Source organism: Mustela putorius, unplaced genomic scaffold (assembly GCF_011764305.1).
Source record: "Mustela putorius furo isolate JIRA1106 unplaced genomic scaffold, ASM1176430v1.1 tig00003899_pilon_pilon_pilon, whole genome shotgun sequence".
Lineage (NCBI taxonomy): Eukaryota > Metazoa > Chordata > Mammalia > Carnivora > Mustelidae > Mustela > Mustela putorius.
Window position 1 is genome coordinate 15,826,433 of NW_025422048.1, and position 15,795 is coordinate 15,842,227.

Consider the following 15,795-nt stretch of genomic DNA (forward strand, 5'->3'; position numbering starts at 1 on the left):
ACCTAGCAGGCCTCACCTAACTGCCCCAACCTGGCCACCCCACCCCCAGATCCAACCAGCAAGACACCCATCCATCTCACTAGTGCTCCTGCTAGGCACTGTATGCACGGGGTTTTTAAAGATTGAGATACTCACCCAGAGCCAGAAGTCAAACTCCTGAGTCCTTTTTATTCAATTTGAGACCACTTGGCCTGTGTGTGTTTTATATTTCATAAGAGGACTCGATCCTTTGGGTGTTTTCCAACAGCTCTCGATACAGAGTTCACTGAACTGTGTTACTACAAGAATACCCGAATCCAGCACATTTCATGAAAATGTATGAACCCCAAAGAGTATTTATAATGCAAACAGCAGATACGGAAACTCAGGTTGCCCCGGAAAGATGTTACTGGGCTCTCACTGGGACCAGGAAGCACCGAAAGGACCCTGAAGGTAGCTGGCTCAGACCCAGCCTCTGGGGGCTAAGGATGGGACCGTCATGCGAAGAAAGTTCCACACAGGGAAGCGGAAGCTCCTGCAGCCTCCCACCTGCTTGGAACAACCACGGCAAATCTCACTGGAGTCTAAGACATCTATGAAATCATCTGAAATGCCCAAAACTTTTGAAAGCAGGATGGACTGAAATAGTAGAAATTTCTTTTTTGAACCAGGGAGCAATTAAGATCCACGTCACTGAATGTATCGCTATCTCATTCCTTTTTTTTTAAAAGATTTTTTATTTATTTGACAGACGGAGATCACAAGTAGGCAGAGAGGCAGGCGGAGGGGTGGGGAAGCAGGCTCCCTGCTGAGCAGAGAGCCTGATGCAAGACTCGATCTCAGGACCCTGGGATCATGACCTGAGCTGAAGGCAGAGCTTTGACCCACTGAGCCACCCAGGCACCCCTATTTTGTTCTTTTCTGTAGCTGAAACTCCCCCATTGTATGGATTTACTATGTTTCTGTATACAGTAATAAACTGCTGTGCATGCAGGGTTCCGCAGGCCAGCATGAATAAAGGTGCAATAAATATTTGTATACAACCACCTGTGTGCACACAGGGTTAGAGTTGTGTTGGATATATACTAAAGAGTGGGATTTCTGGGTTATGTAGCAATTCTATGCTTACCGTTTTGAAATATTTTAATAATTTAAAATTTTTATCTGGTCCATGACGTCCCTCAAGTTTAAGGTCTCTCATGTGTCTTAATTAAGCAAAAATAACAAAACCCAAGAATGCCAATTTGGGCGCACTGGGCCAAATCCCCAGGAACCCTTATTAAAATGCCCATGTTGAAGCCCCTGCTGGAGCCAACGCCTCAGGGCGTCCAGGTGTGGTGAAGAAATCGGAGTGTTTAACAAGCTCTCCCAAGAGCTTCTCCCCTGGCTAAGGGGAAGGTAGACAGTGCTGAGCCCAGATTTAGGAGGTAGTGGGGTCCCTGCCCAGGCCTGCCCCTCTCCTCCTGCCGGCCTCCAGCTGAGCCGGCCCTTGCTTGGAGTTGGGGGGTGGGGGGGAACAGACCCACTGGCCCTCCCTGGGGCCACCAAGGGGACTCCCCGCCTGGCCTCAGCGGCTTCCATTGGGCAAGGTCATGCCAGGCGACTGACCCCAGCAGCAGCAGACCCAGCACCATCGAGAGCCTGGGGCAGTGAGGCCTGGGGCCAGAGGCGCGGACTCCCCGAGGGCCAGTGGCAGGGCTCCCTTGGGTGGCTCACAGCCTGCGACGGCCGCTTCCAGTGCTGACAGACAGGCGGGCGCCGGTAGAACAGCACAAGGGCAATGCGCGTCTCCAGGTCCGGGAATGGAAGGGGCGGCCGGTCCCTGTGCGCCCTCATCCGGGAACGAAGGGCCACGGCCTGGCGGGTCCCTGTGTATCCGTGGGCTGGAGGATGGAAGGACTGACGCGTGGATCGCCCCTGTGCGTCCCTGGACAGAGGATGGAAGGGGCGCGGGTCCCTGAGCGTGCCTGGGCGGGGGAATGGAAAGACCATTGCGGTGCTTGAGCCTGCGCATCGCTGGACGCCGGAAGGAAATGGTAGACAGGTCCCTGCGCGTTCCTGTGAGCGGGAATGGAAGGGGCAATGCGAGGCGGGTCCCTGTGCATCCCCGGATTCAGAGACTGAATGAGACGAAGGGCACTGTGTGTCCCTGGGCGGGGAAATGGAAGGGGCGGCTCGTAGTGGGCCCTGTGCGTCCTAGAGACGCTTGCTTGCCCAGGGAGTTGGGACTCCTTTGTTCCCTGAGGCCGAGGGACCTGGTTGCCTCCAGCCCTGACTTGGGATTCAGTGGGAGTAGGTGCGACCTGTGACGCACCTCTGTCCTTCCAAAGAGCCCACGGATGAGTGACCAGAGGGCGGTGGGCTCCTGTCCGGCCCAAATCCCTGCCGCCGCTCCCTGGGACCTGGCTGGGCCTTCCCGGGGTTGTCCCGGGCCAGGGCGCCCGTCGGGGCGCCGGGACATCCTGTGGGGAGCCCGCGGGGGCCGTGCCCGCGCCCCAGGCAGCCGATTTGTAACCGGCTTTTAGACGTTCCCGCGACGTGTCTCTCCTCGCCTTTCCGCGAGTGCCCGCTTTGCACACACCCTCTTTATCCGTGGGCCGTGTGAGCGCGGGCTCGCTCGGGCCGGTCTGGGGAGAAGCCGTGAGTCCTGGGGTGCAGCAGCGAGGTTTCCCCGCGGGAGGGCGGGTGGAGGGACGGCGGGGCAGTGAGGGCCCCGCGGGACGCGGTGGAGGGTTCGGGCCCCTCTGGGGAGGGCGGCGGGCTGCGAGGCTGAGCAGGGTCAGGGCGGGTCCACAGCCCAAGCCGGCCCGGTTCCTGGATGCCTTCCAGAGGAGAGGGTTCGGTGCCCAGGCGGGGACGTGGAGGCTTTCTAGGAATGAGTCCTGGGGAGCAGTAACCTTGCTCGATTGTTTCCTCTGGGCCGGGCCAGGCCAGGCGCACTGCCTCTGGCTTCCACGCAGCTGCAGCCAGCACAGGACATTTTCTGAAGCTGACATTGCAAGCAGAGACCCCGGGTGTCCTTGGAGAAACTGGCGCAGGGGGGGCACCTGGGAGGCTCAGCCGCTGGAGCTGGTTTCAGCTCAGGTCCTGATCTCAGAGTGGGGAGGTCAGGCTGCAGCCCAGCCCCAAGTGGCTGGACAGTCTCTCTGTCTACCTCAGCACCCCCCCCCCAAAGAAACCAGTTCATGTTTCAGGAAGAGACACTTGCCCAGGGATGGGCGGGGAACAGTGCCGTTCTCCGAGACTGGGCAGCAAGAGTCCCGAGGATGTTTTCACCTGCTCCCCTGCAGGGGAGAGGCAAGGTCCCCAAGTTGTGGGTGGGCAGCTGGAGAGAGAGCGTGAGGCCGGGTACAGGTCTGGAGACCTGTGGAGACGCATGTCCCCACCTCTGTCACCACAAGCGTGGCCTCAAACGTTGCACGTAGAACACTTGGATGTTTGCGGACATGGGCATCACCAGGTCGGTGCATTGTGGCCTTGGCACCGTTTCCCTCTGGCACTGACCGTGGGACCTGGGACAGCTTACTCAGTGCCCGTCAGCCTCCAGCCTCAGTCCCTCCATCTGTACCCAGGGCATCGTGCGAGTCCCCACCTGCTCGCTCTGCCTGAGCGCCACGTGACCTGCCACATGGGGGAGACTTGGAACAGCACCGGGACATAGCGCCATGAATGTGATCAGTGTCCTTGGTTCCTGGTGCAGACCAGGTGGCTGGCGGCCTGCCTTGTGGCAGTATGTTGCTGTCATGAGAAAGCCCTCTGACTTGCCATCACAGGACAAGGGTCAGGCTGATGTGGGCGGAAGTACAGGCGTGTTGAGTGGAGAAGAATGAAGGGTTGTAGATTGGCGGCCTGTGGAGGCGAGGCTCTAGCTGAGACGCCGATGGCTGAAGGTGACCGAGGGTGACTCGGGGCCACATGGACTTTCAGGGTTATTCACCAGAGGTGTCGGAATTGCTCCCCATGCCTTCTGTGGCCTGTGTATCTACCGAAACAGAAGAGAGCCCACATTAGCCTGGGAGTGGGGTCTCCCGCCAGCATGTGGATGCTGGGTTTTCCTCAAGGCAGGTGTTCTTAGCCTTGGTGAAATTCTAGAGCCAAGCCGCTTGGGAGAACTTCCTGCCCTGATGGCTGGGGGGCATGTGAAGTGTAGCGAGGACAAGAACTGTACTTGAATCACTCTGCACTTTATGTCCCCATGGCTCTAGTGGCTGCCCTATGGGACAGCACAGTGCTAGAGGGTCTGGGGATGGGCTTGGACATTTTATGAACCTTTTGGAAACTGGACGCAGATTGGATGTGTCTGTGTACTTTTCTAGAAAGTGAGTCCAGGGCTTTGCCATCAGCGTCTCTGACCCATCTGAAAGGTCAGGGTCGGCCGAGGGAGGGCTTGGTGGAAAGTGAGCAAGTCAAGGGAGGTGAGTATGGCCTGGGGTGATCACTGCTGTTCTTCCTGTCTGCTTTTGTCCTGCCGTCCACTGTGGGTGGCTCCTCCTGACGCCTGCACAGAGGAGCACACTGGAATCTGAGACTTGGGGCCTCAGAGCCATCAGAGCTGTGGCATCCCGCCAGAAGAGGGCAGTGGAGGAGGCCATGAGTTGTGCCATCCAGGCCGGCTGAAGATGGGCTCCCGGTTTTGAGACTGTGATGCAGAATGAGAAGCCTTCGCTAGCGGTCCAGGCAGTTCCAGTACAAAGAAGCAGCTGGGCCTCGCAGACTCTGGGAGCTTTGCCATCCGCAGCTGAAGCCAGACCCGCACTCTGAGGACCCAGTCCCGGAGCTGCTGGTGTGGGAGCCGTGACTCAGCATCCTGTCCTCACAGACAGAGAGCTGTTTGAGGCCCCCAGGGCTGCCGCACAGAGAGGCGTTGTGTTCCTGAGGAAGGGCTTCTGCCCAAAAGCCGAGCCACCAGGGCTGAGGGTGGGCGTCGCCTTTGGCGTCTTGGGGTGAGACCCCGGGAAAGGAGTGGAGCCGGCTGCCACTGTGTCAGACGTCTGTCTCTGCATCCCGTTCGGCCCCAGGATCTCCCAACGGACCTTTCTATTTGTCTTCCTCTCGGATCAGTGTATGGCTCGTTTCTCCCGGTATCAGACCCAGCCCCCCTCCGATGATAGTCTGTCATGTCCCCTTCGATACACTCAAATGGAATTCCTAGGGAACACAATCTACCCACCTCCATCCTCCAAGAACATCAATATCGTGCTGGACGGGGTGCGGGCCAGATCCGGCTACAGCCTGTGTTTGTAAACCCCGGGAGCTACAGCACATTTAACCCGTGAGATGGTTGTTGTTGTTGTTAAGATTTATTTATTTAGAGGCACCTGGGAGGCTCAGTGGGTAAAGAGTCTGCCTTTGACTTAGGTCATGATCTTGGAGTTTTGAGATGGAGCCCCTGTTGGTCTCCCCCGTCAGTTCAGAATATGCTTTTCCTTCTGCCCCCTCCTCTGCCTCTCCCCTTGCTCATGCTCTCAATACTTTCTCTCTCAAATAAATAAGCAAAATCTTTAAGAATTGTTTTTCCAAAAGGCTTATTTATTTATTTATTTGAGGGGGAGAGAATGAGCAGGAACGGGATGGGCAGAGGGAGAGAGAGTCTCAGGCAGGCTCCTCGCTAAGCACAGAGCCCGTTGTGGGGCTCAATCTCAGAACCATGAGATCAAGAACTGAACCAAAACCAGGAGTCAGGTGCTTTACTGACTGCACACCCCCGGGTGCCCCCAAAAGGTTGTTTTTTTAAAACAAGGAAGAAGGACAGTAAGGGGCAGACTGAATGTGGCCCACAAAGTCTAAATTTTCCCTGTCTGGCCCTTGTTTTTTAAAAAAAAAATTTTATTTATTTATTTGACAGAGAGAGAGCGGTCATAAGTAGGCAGAGAGGCAGGCAGAGAGAGAGGGAAGCAGGTTCCCCACTGAGCAGAGAGCCTGATTCGGGGCTCCATCTCAGGACTCTGGGATCATGACCTGAGCCAAAGGCAGAGGATTAAACCCACTGAGCCACCCATGCGCTCCTAAAGTAGGGCTTTTCTAGAAGATTAAAGTCGTGCTAAATTATGCAAAAATACTATGTGTTTATATGAGCACAAGGTGAGGTTCTTTTTTATTTATCTGACAGATCACAAGTAGGCAGAGAGGCAGGCAGAGAGAGAAGAGGAAGCAGGCTCCCCGCTGAGCGGGAGCCCCGATGTGGGGCCTGATCCCAGGACCCTGGGATCATGACCTGAACCAAAGGCAGAGGCTTTAACCCACTGAGCCACCCAGGCACCCCTCAAGGTGAGGTTCTTGACAGGTTCTTTTACCTTTAGTACGGTTTCTGTGAGTATCACCCGGGATAAGTGGGTTGATTCCTTTTTCCCCTGTACTCTGTTCCAGTTCCAGTTTTCATTGTCAGACAGGACTTCTCAGAGTTCTAGCGCAGGCTAGGTCCTCATGGTGAGGGTGTTAAGGTTCTTGAATAAAAAACTGTTACAAATATAGTGATAATTTTTAAAAAATCAAAAAATTTTTAGACCATGAGAGCATGAGCAGGGGAAGGAGGAGAGAAGGAATCTCAAGCAGACTCTATACTGAGTGCAGAGGACAATGTAGGGCTAGATCTCATGACCCCAACATCTTAACCCAAGCTGAAATCACGAGTCAGATGCTAAATCAACTGAGTCACCCAGATGCCCCAAATATATTGGTAATTTTAAAGATTTACTTCCATCAGTGTCTTTAATACCCGAAACAAGAATAGGTGCTGGCAGAGAAGCCTGTGGGCGGGGTGCTTCCCTTCCCCTGCATTTCTCTAGCAGCTCCAGGAGACTCCTTCCTGAGTCCCCATATGCTCAGTCTCCCTGATTAGAGGGTGCATTTGATTTCGTTGCCCAAACACGCGTGTATTTGAAGCCAAGTGACCAAGTCCTAGGTCAGTTGCTGGAAGGAGGTCTGGGGCCACATGGAAGTGGCTGCTCTTTGTATCCTGAAATCCTGCCCCAGAGTCGGGGACTGAGTGGGGTTGACTCAGGGGACACCTGGGCAGGCATCACGGTGTCAGGGGCACCCGTGAGCACCGAGAAGTTTTGCTAGGGTGGACAGTGGTCCTACCCTAAAGCATGGATCCAATGAGCCGAGCCCGTGTCTCTGCCAAGCACTAGGCTCAGGGCTGTCCAGTCATTACTGCCACATGGCCCTCAGAAAACCCCATAGAGAGATGGGAGCATCCTCATGTCCCCATTATGGCCAGGGGCAGGGGGACACATGCTCAGGGGAGAGTGCACACCTGGCTGGTGTCACCTAGAACCCAAGACCCAGGAGCCATCCCCTGCCATGGACCTCCACCTCCTTCTGCAGGATGAGTGCACCGTGGGCTCAGAAGGGTCCCTTCTGTGGTCGGCGTCACCCCCCAGCAGTGCCCTGGTCTGCCTGGTACCATAATCACCTGTCAGTTGATAAGTAAAGCTTGCTACTGAGTTTGCATTACAGGGCACTGTGACCTCTGGACCATCCAGTGGTTAGTTCCTCTCTCTGTGGGTATGTAGTAGGAGTGCGTATCCTGTAGAACGTAGGATTTCACCCAATGGTTCGCTCCACAATTCTTACTGATTCCCTTTTATGTGCCAAGCACTGTTGTAGTCACTGATTTGTAGTCTTTTTTTTTCTTTAAGATTTATTTATTTATTTATTTGACAGAGAGATAGAGAACACAAGTAGGCAGAGTGGCAGGCAGAGGGAGAGGGAGAAGCAGGCTCTTCACTGAGCAGGGAGCCCAATATGGGGCTCCATTCCAGGACTCTGGGATCATGACCTGAGTTGAAGGTAGACACTTAACTGACTGAACCACCCAGGCATCTCTATAGTCTTGAACCAAGAGGACAAAATCCTCTGCCCTGATGGAACTTGCCTTCTGTTCATGCTCACCAGGCTTCCTGAGCCATAGAGTCACGGGACAGGACGGGGCAAGTGGAAGCACTGTTGGCTCCAGGTTCCCCTGAAACTCATCCTGCTGAAGCGGCCCCAGCCCCATGGGAACCCCTGAGAAGCCCACCCCCGGACAGGAAGGATGCAGAGGCCCTGGATTGTCTCACCTTCCCCCCACCCCCGCACTCTCCCACCGGGTACCTGTGGGGAGGGTGATCTTGAGACGGATGGTGGCTCACCACTGTCCTTGACCATTTATCTTGCCCCCGGCAGGGCATCACCCTGGCCTCCCTGAATGGATGGTGTCATGGCGCCAGGACCAGGGAGCAGGAAGGATCCGTCTGGGCTTTTTTAGCAACGAGGTTTTAACGAGTCACATGAAAGCCCAGGGACCCGGCACCCCCTGTTTCGGGGCCCGGGTGTTCTGCGGTAGACTTCCCAACGGGTGTGCTGGGAGTGAGTAGCTCACTTAGGGGTCAGTGCACTGAAAGAAAGGAAGTAAGACAGTCCTCTTGAGCAGAGGTTGCGAAGTATGACCCTTGGGCCTGCTCCTGAGCTGATTCTTTAAAAAGTGACATTTCAGTAATGGACCTGGAACCTAATCTGTGTGCCCTGCGCTGACCTTACTGCTCTCCCCATCTCTGGGGTGGTCATGTCAATACAGGGCCTTGAGTTCTCTCATCCTGCGTGGAATACTATTTGTATTCCTAATAGCATGTAATTTGTTAATTTTCCTGTAAGGGCGGGGCTGGGACAGGTCGTCTCCCTGGTGCACAGGCTTTCCCAGGATCAACAGTCCCTCTTTGTCCTGCTCCATCTGCGGCTCTTTGGTTTGCTTGGCTGCAAATGGGAAATGCCTTTGCTTCCACCATTCCTCCAAGGTTCTGTGGCCCCCTGTTACTGGAGAAACTTGAGTCTAGAGTTTAGAAGATCTAATTCCAGTGTCTGTCGCCAACTGTGAGAGGACAGGGTCCGGCCTTTCCCATGAAGAGCACAGGGGTCGTCCCAGGATCCCCTCTGTCTCCACCTGTCCGTGTTTGCAGCTGGCTTCCCCCATGGGGAGCACTCCCGTGGTATCTTCAGTCTATGGGCTGCTTCCCACCGTCCTGCTGAGGACCCTCTGTGGGCAGCCTTTGTGGGAGAGTCTCATTCGCTCCAGGACTCAGGGCTTTCCCCCAGACCGGCCCGAGCAAGCCTGCACTCACACGGCCCACGGATAAAGAGGGTGTGTGCAAAGCGGGACTCAGGGAAAGGCGAGGAGAGACACGTCGTGGGAACGTCTAAAAGCCGGTTATAAATCGGCTGCCTGGGGCGCGGGCACGGCCCCAGCACGCTCCCCACAGGGTGGCTCTGCGCCCCTACGGGCCCTCCCAGACCCGGACAACCCCAGGAAGGCCCGGCCAGGTCGCAGGCAGCGCTGGCTGGGACGCGGGACAGACAGGAGCCCGCCGCCCTCTGGTCACTGGTCTCTGGGCTCTTTGGAAGGAGAGACTCGCGTCGCAGGTCCCGCCTACTCCCACTGAATCCCAAGTCAGGGCTGGAGGCAACCAGGTCCCACCGCCTCGGGGGACAAAGGGGTCCCAGCTCCCTGGGCAAGCAAGCGTCTCTAGGACGCACAGGGCCCGCCACGAGCCACTCCTTTCATTCCCGCGCCCAGGGACACACAGTGCCCTACGTCCCATTCTTTCTCTGCATCCGGGGACGCACCAGGACCCGCCTCGCACCGCCCCTTCCATTCCCGCTCACAGGGACCCGCCTCCCATTCCCTTCCAGCGTCCAGCGAGGCGCAGGCTCAAGCACCGCAATGGTCTTTCCATTCCCCCGCCCAGGCACGCTCAGGGACCCGCGCCCCTTCCATTCCTGTGTCCAGGGACGCACAGGGGCGATCCACGCGTCAGTCCTTCCATCCTCCAGCCCACGGATACACAGGGACCCGCCAGGCCGTGGCCCTTCGTTCCCGGATGGGGGACGCACAGGGACCAGCCGCCCCTTCCATTCCCAGACCCGGAGACGCGCAATGCCCTTGTGCTGTTCTACCGGCGCCCGCCTGTCTGTCAGCACTGGAGGCGGCCGTCGCGGGCTGTGAGCCACCCAAGGGAGCCCCGCGGGGAGTTCGCGCCTCTGGCCCCAGGCCTCACTGCCTCCAGGCTCTCGATGGTGCTGGGTCCGTTGCTGCTGGGGTCAGTCGCCTGGCATGGCCTCGTCCGATGGGAGCCGCTGAGGCCAGGCGGGGAGTCCCCTTGGTGGCCCCAGGGCGGGCCAGTGGGTCTGTTCCTCCCCCACCTCCCCAAGCAAGGGCCGGCTCAGCTGGAGGCCGGCAGGAGGAGAGGGGCAGGCCTGGGCAGGGACCCCACTCCCTCTGAATCCAGGCTCAGCACTGTCTACCTTCCCCTTAGCCAGGGGAGAAGCTCTTGGGAGAGCTTGTTAAACACTCCGATTTCTTCACCCCGCCTGGATGCCTTGAGACGTTGGCTCCAGTATGGGCTCCAATATGGGTATTTTAATAAGGGTTCCTGGGGATCTGATCCACTGTTGAGCTGAAATTTGCGTTTTTGAGCTTTTTTGGTTTATGAAACATGAAAGACCTGAAAATATGAGACATAATGGGCCAGTCTGAATACTGTAGGATCTCACTTTTATTTGGAATCTTAAAAAGCCAGGGGTGCCTGGGTGTCTCAGATAGTTGACAGTCTGCCTTCAGCTCAGGTTTGATCTCAGGGTCCTGGGATGGAGCCCTGCCTTGGCCTCCCAGCTCAGTAGGGAGTCTGCTTCTCCCTCTCCCTCTGCCTCTCCGCCTGCTTGTGTGCTCTGTCTGTCTCTCTCTCAAATGAATAAATAAAATACTTTTTAAAACCTGCCAACTCATATAAACAATGGTGTTTGGGGGTCTGGGGTTGCAGGAAATGGGGAGATATTGGTCAACAGGGACAAAATTCCCATTACAAGATTATAACTTTAACAATTTAAATAATTATAAATCACAAATAGTTTTTTATTTTTTATATTTTTTAAAATTTTTATTTATTTATTTGACAGAGATCACAAGTAGGCAGAGAGGTGGGCAGAGAGAGAGAGGAGGAAGCAGGCTCCCTGCTGAGCAGAGAGCCCGATGCGGGACTCGATCCCAGGACCCTGAGATCATGACCCGAGCCGAAGGCAGCGGCTTAATCCACTGAGCCACCCAGGCACCCCAAATTGCAAATACTTTATAAATTTTATATTATATAGCTGTATATAATTTTATAACTTTAAATAATTATAATTAAATATAACTGAGTTCCAGGGATCTCATATACAGGAGGGTGTGTTTAGTGAACAATACTACATTATGTGTCCTTGAAACTGCTGAGAGAGTAAATTTTAAATATTCTCACCACAAAGAATGAGGTAACTATGTGCAGTGACAAAGGTGCTAACACTATTGTGATAGTCATTTCGAAATACGTGCTTGTATCAAATCACGTTGTACCCTTTAAACATATATAATGTTGTATGGCCACTAGTGCTAATAAAGCTGGGAAAAAGAGAGAGGGAAGGTGGGGGAGAGAAAGAGAGAGAGAAAAAAGGTGAATCTTCTGGAGGGGGTCAAAGCCTTACATTTCTATTTCACAAAAACTTGGCCACAAGCAAGTGGCTCCTGCTAAGGACTGAAAGTGCCCCCAGGAAGAGAACGGCTGGACGGTCTTCAGCAGCCCAAACAATAGAAACCCCGTTATTGCTTCTGCTTCTCCTCCCGCCTCCCCCTCCTGTGGGTGACCCTCGCTCCTGTCCCCAACCCAAGTTCTGGATGTGCATTTCTGGTCATTCTATTTACTGTTGGTCAGGAAACCTAACAGGGTGTGTGGTTTCTATGCCCTTTTTCCTCTGTCTGGGATCCCCCATTGGCCCATGGAGATAGTTATCTCACTTTTAGCTGTGGATATATCTTTTTTACTGCTTTATAAAATATAACTCCCATTTGCAACAGCACAGATGGAACTAGAGGATATTATGCTTAGCAAAATAAGTCAACCAGAGAAAGACAATTACATGATCTCACTCATATGTGGAGTTTAAGAAGCAAAACAGAGGGATGCCTCGGTGGCTCAGTTGGTTGGACGACTGACTTCAGCTCAGGTCATGATCCTGGAGTCCCGGGATCGAGCCCCGCATCGGGCTCCCAGCTCCATGGGGAGTCTGCTTCTCTCTCTGACTCTCTCCTCGCTCACGCTCTCTCTCACTGTCTCTCTCTCAGACGAGATGGGGCGCGTTCAGGGTGGTATGGCCGTAGACTCACTGTCTCTCTCTCAAATAAATAAATAAAATCTTAAAAAAAAAAAAAGAAGAAGAAGCAAAACAGATCATAGGGGAAGAGAGGAAAAAATTAAACGAGACAAAATCAGACGGGAAGACAAACCATAAGAGACCATTAACTCTAGGAAACAAATGGAGGGTTGCTGGAGGGGAAGGGGGTGGTGGATGGGGTCACTGGGTGATGGACATTAAGGAGGGCAGGTGATGTAATGAGCACTGGGTGTTCTGTAAGACAGATGAATCATTGACCTCTACCTCTGAAACTAGTAGTACATTATATGTTGATTAGTTGAATTTAAATTAAGAAAATAAACAATTCTGCAGTGAAAAAAAACATAAAATGTAACTCCTGCATCATTGTCAGGGACTTTGGGGGAGATGGGAGGGCTTTTGCCCTTGAAAGATGACCATCCTGGCATGAATTGACCTTTTCTCCCCTCCTGTAACATATCAGAAATCAGGACTTGTATTATGATCAATGACATTTAGGGAAAATGTGATATAGAATTATACAGTTTGTTAATATTTGGCTTATACTATGCTATGTATACATAACTGGCCAGATTTGTAACATTTATCTATAACCTCTTTTGGTTTTGTCTGTTTCAAAGCAGAGAAAAGCAGAATGCTTTAGCAAAGGATTGATCTGATGATATAAAGGTTGGATTGTATGTGTATATATATGTATGTACATATTATAAAGAATTATATCGCAAGATAATGGAGGTTTAGAAGTCCCAACACCTGTAGGCAGCAAGCTGGAGACCCAAGAGAACCAATGATTAAGTTCCAGTCCACGGGAAAGAGAAGATGGATTGTCCTGTCTTAGGGAGTCAGGCAGAAGTTCCCTCTTACTTGGCTTTTGTTCTATTTTGCTCTTTAACTGCTTAAATGAGGCCCACCCACACTGGGGAGGCAATCTGCTTTACTCAGTCTACCAATTCAAGTGTTCATCTCAACCCAAACTGCCTGCATAGACACATCCCAAGGAATGTGTGATGGAACATCAGCGCAGCCTGTTACCCAGACACTCTGATGCCTAAAATTTACCATCATGCCTTCCTGAACTGTGGTCTTTGCAAAGTGAGTGGTTCTCTTTCCTGTTTTCCTAAAGGACGGGCCAGTTTTAGGAATTGTGAAGAGACAGGCATCAAACAGAAAGTTTGGCAGCCTTGTCCCTGTCAATGAGATGTGCAAGAAAGGGTAGGGTGACTGTGTGTGTGCACGTGCGTGTGCGCGTGAGCGTGTGCGTGTGAACGTGCGGCCTTTGGTGCTGCCTGCCCTGCTCTCAGCTTCTTGTAGAGGGGCAGGGCCGGCCTCGGGTACCTGAACCAGGTTGCGCTTCCAGCAGTGCCAAGCCTGCTCCTGGCCCCTTAGCACTTCCTGTCTCCTGGCATCATCTTTTCTTGAAGTGCCTTAAATATTTTACAACCTGCACAGTCACACTAGGGAAATCAAATGCCAGCCCGCCCTGCCGAATCACTGCTCCTTCAGAGAAGGCGCTCACTCACCTCCATGTTGCTGTTCCCAAGTCCATCTGCAGCGGTGACTGGAGGATGGCTGTCTCCGCCCCTTCCTCCCCAGTGCTGTCATGGGACCCCACTGCGTCCTGAGGTGACGAACTAGAAGCCTCCCAAGTCGGAAATGTTTGCACAGTTGGACATTCACAATTAATTCAATTAGATGTCTGTAATTCTTCGGCGGTTTTTTCCTTCTCCACTGCACAGTACGCTCTGTGAGGTCACAGACCTGTGCGCTTTGCTCGTGCTGTAATGCAGCGACTTGTACACACGGTAGATACCCAGCCGCTACTCCGTGTGCACAGACTGAGCCTTTCCTAATACAAATGGTGTCCCATGGAATGTTGATTTCCCACAGGGAGAGTTTCCTCCGCAAAATTAATCCACACGAGGTCAAATTATGAGAAAAACAATTGAATATCATCGCTGCTAGTTTGCACATGCCTTTCCTCTCTTTCTCCTTCCCTGTGCTTCTCAGTAACAAGGAAAACCAGAGCCTGCACTGCCCTTCTTACCCTCGCTGCACTGGGGGAAAAGTCGGTGAGAACGCAAACTGCTCGACCAGATGATGAGAATGGTGGAAATGATAACCTCCGATATTTGTAAACCGATTCAGAATTAAAGTGTGATTTCCCAGCCGTAAATGCGATCCTAGAAGCCATCCGCTAAAGCAAGCAGAGCACGTGTGACCACCTTAGCTTAGAGAGGCAGAAACTCCGGCTCATCCACAGAATGAGACTTGCTCCAGACCTCGCGGGTCCACAGGAAACGAGGACACCCAGTTCTCTGACCTTTGACTCTTATTCTAGCACCCTTTCCACCTGGTCCCACCACCCCTTAGCACCTCACAGTGGAAGAAGTGGACACAAATGCTAAGATACCCACGTGTCTTCACTGCCGAGGGCTGCCCTGAGGAAGTGCCACTGACCCAGGGCCAGGGAGGGGGTAGTTTAAACAATAGAAAGTGACCATGCGATTCATGATGACAGAGCTGCACACCGAGTCAAAACTGGTCTGGCTTCCTAGAGCTCCGAAGCTAGGCCTGCAGGTCTGTGCTGTCCTTATTTGCATCAGACATATAGAGGCTGTGACTTTCTTGCATGGGGACTCTTGATGGCTGATGCCCGCTTAGCTGTCCCTGCCTCTGATCTGGACTCAGGGGAAAAAGGAGCAAGATGGCTCACCTCATACTGGCTACATGGAGAACATGAGAAGAGTTGGAGTAAGAGGAGAAATGGGAAAATAGGGATCTGAGGAGGAGGCCAAGGTATGTGACAAAAAAGAAAACATTCACGGCCTTATTACAGATCGTTGAGAGCTTGCTCAGAAGAACACGGAGATGTGTGTTTATTTATCCAGCAAACATTCAAATGAGCTCCTTCTGTGAGGCGGGCGTTGGCTGTGGACCAATGAATCAAACGTGATCGTTGCCATCCTGCGGCCTCACAGCAGACTGAGAGGTCCCACCAAATAAGTAGTCAGCGGAGTTCGGTTTCTGTGGCCCATCATCCCTCTTGAATGAGGTAGCAACAAGCAGAAAGTTTCATAAAATTAAATCCAAATAGTACTGGCCCCCACAAACAACTTTGAAAGGAAAAAAGGTACAATTTGTTGTTTGGGTTTAAGGGTGGGGGCCTTGACGAGTGCTGGGTGTTCAGCTCTTTAAAGCATTTTCTGGCTTTCTGCTATAAGCCAGGTCCCGGGCTAAGTGTTGAAGGTGAAAACACTGACTAGCACATATTTTTTCATTATAAGAAAGAACGCAGGGGCACCTGGGTGGCTCAGTCAGTGAATCTTCTGAATCTTAATTTCAGTTCAAGTCATGATCTCAGAGTTGTGGGATCAAGCTCCACCTCTGGCCCCACGCTGGGCATGGAGGCTGCTTAAGATTCTTTCTCTCTTAAAAAAAAAAAAAAAAAAAAAAAAAAAAAAAAAAAGAATCTTTCTGTCTGCGCTGCCGGGAGGGCTCAGTCAGTTGAATGTTCGGCTCTTAGTTTTGGTTCCAGTCAGGACTCAGGGTTGTGGGATCAAGCTCCTTGCTCAGCAAGGAGTCTGCTTCCCCTCCCCCTCTCCCTCTCCTCATCCTCCCCAGCTCTCTCACACCCTCTCT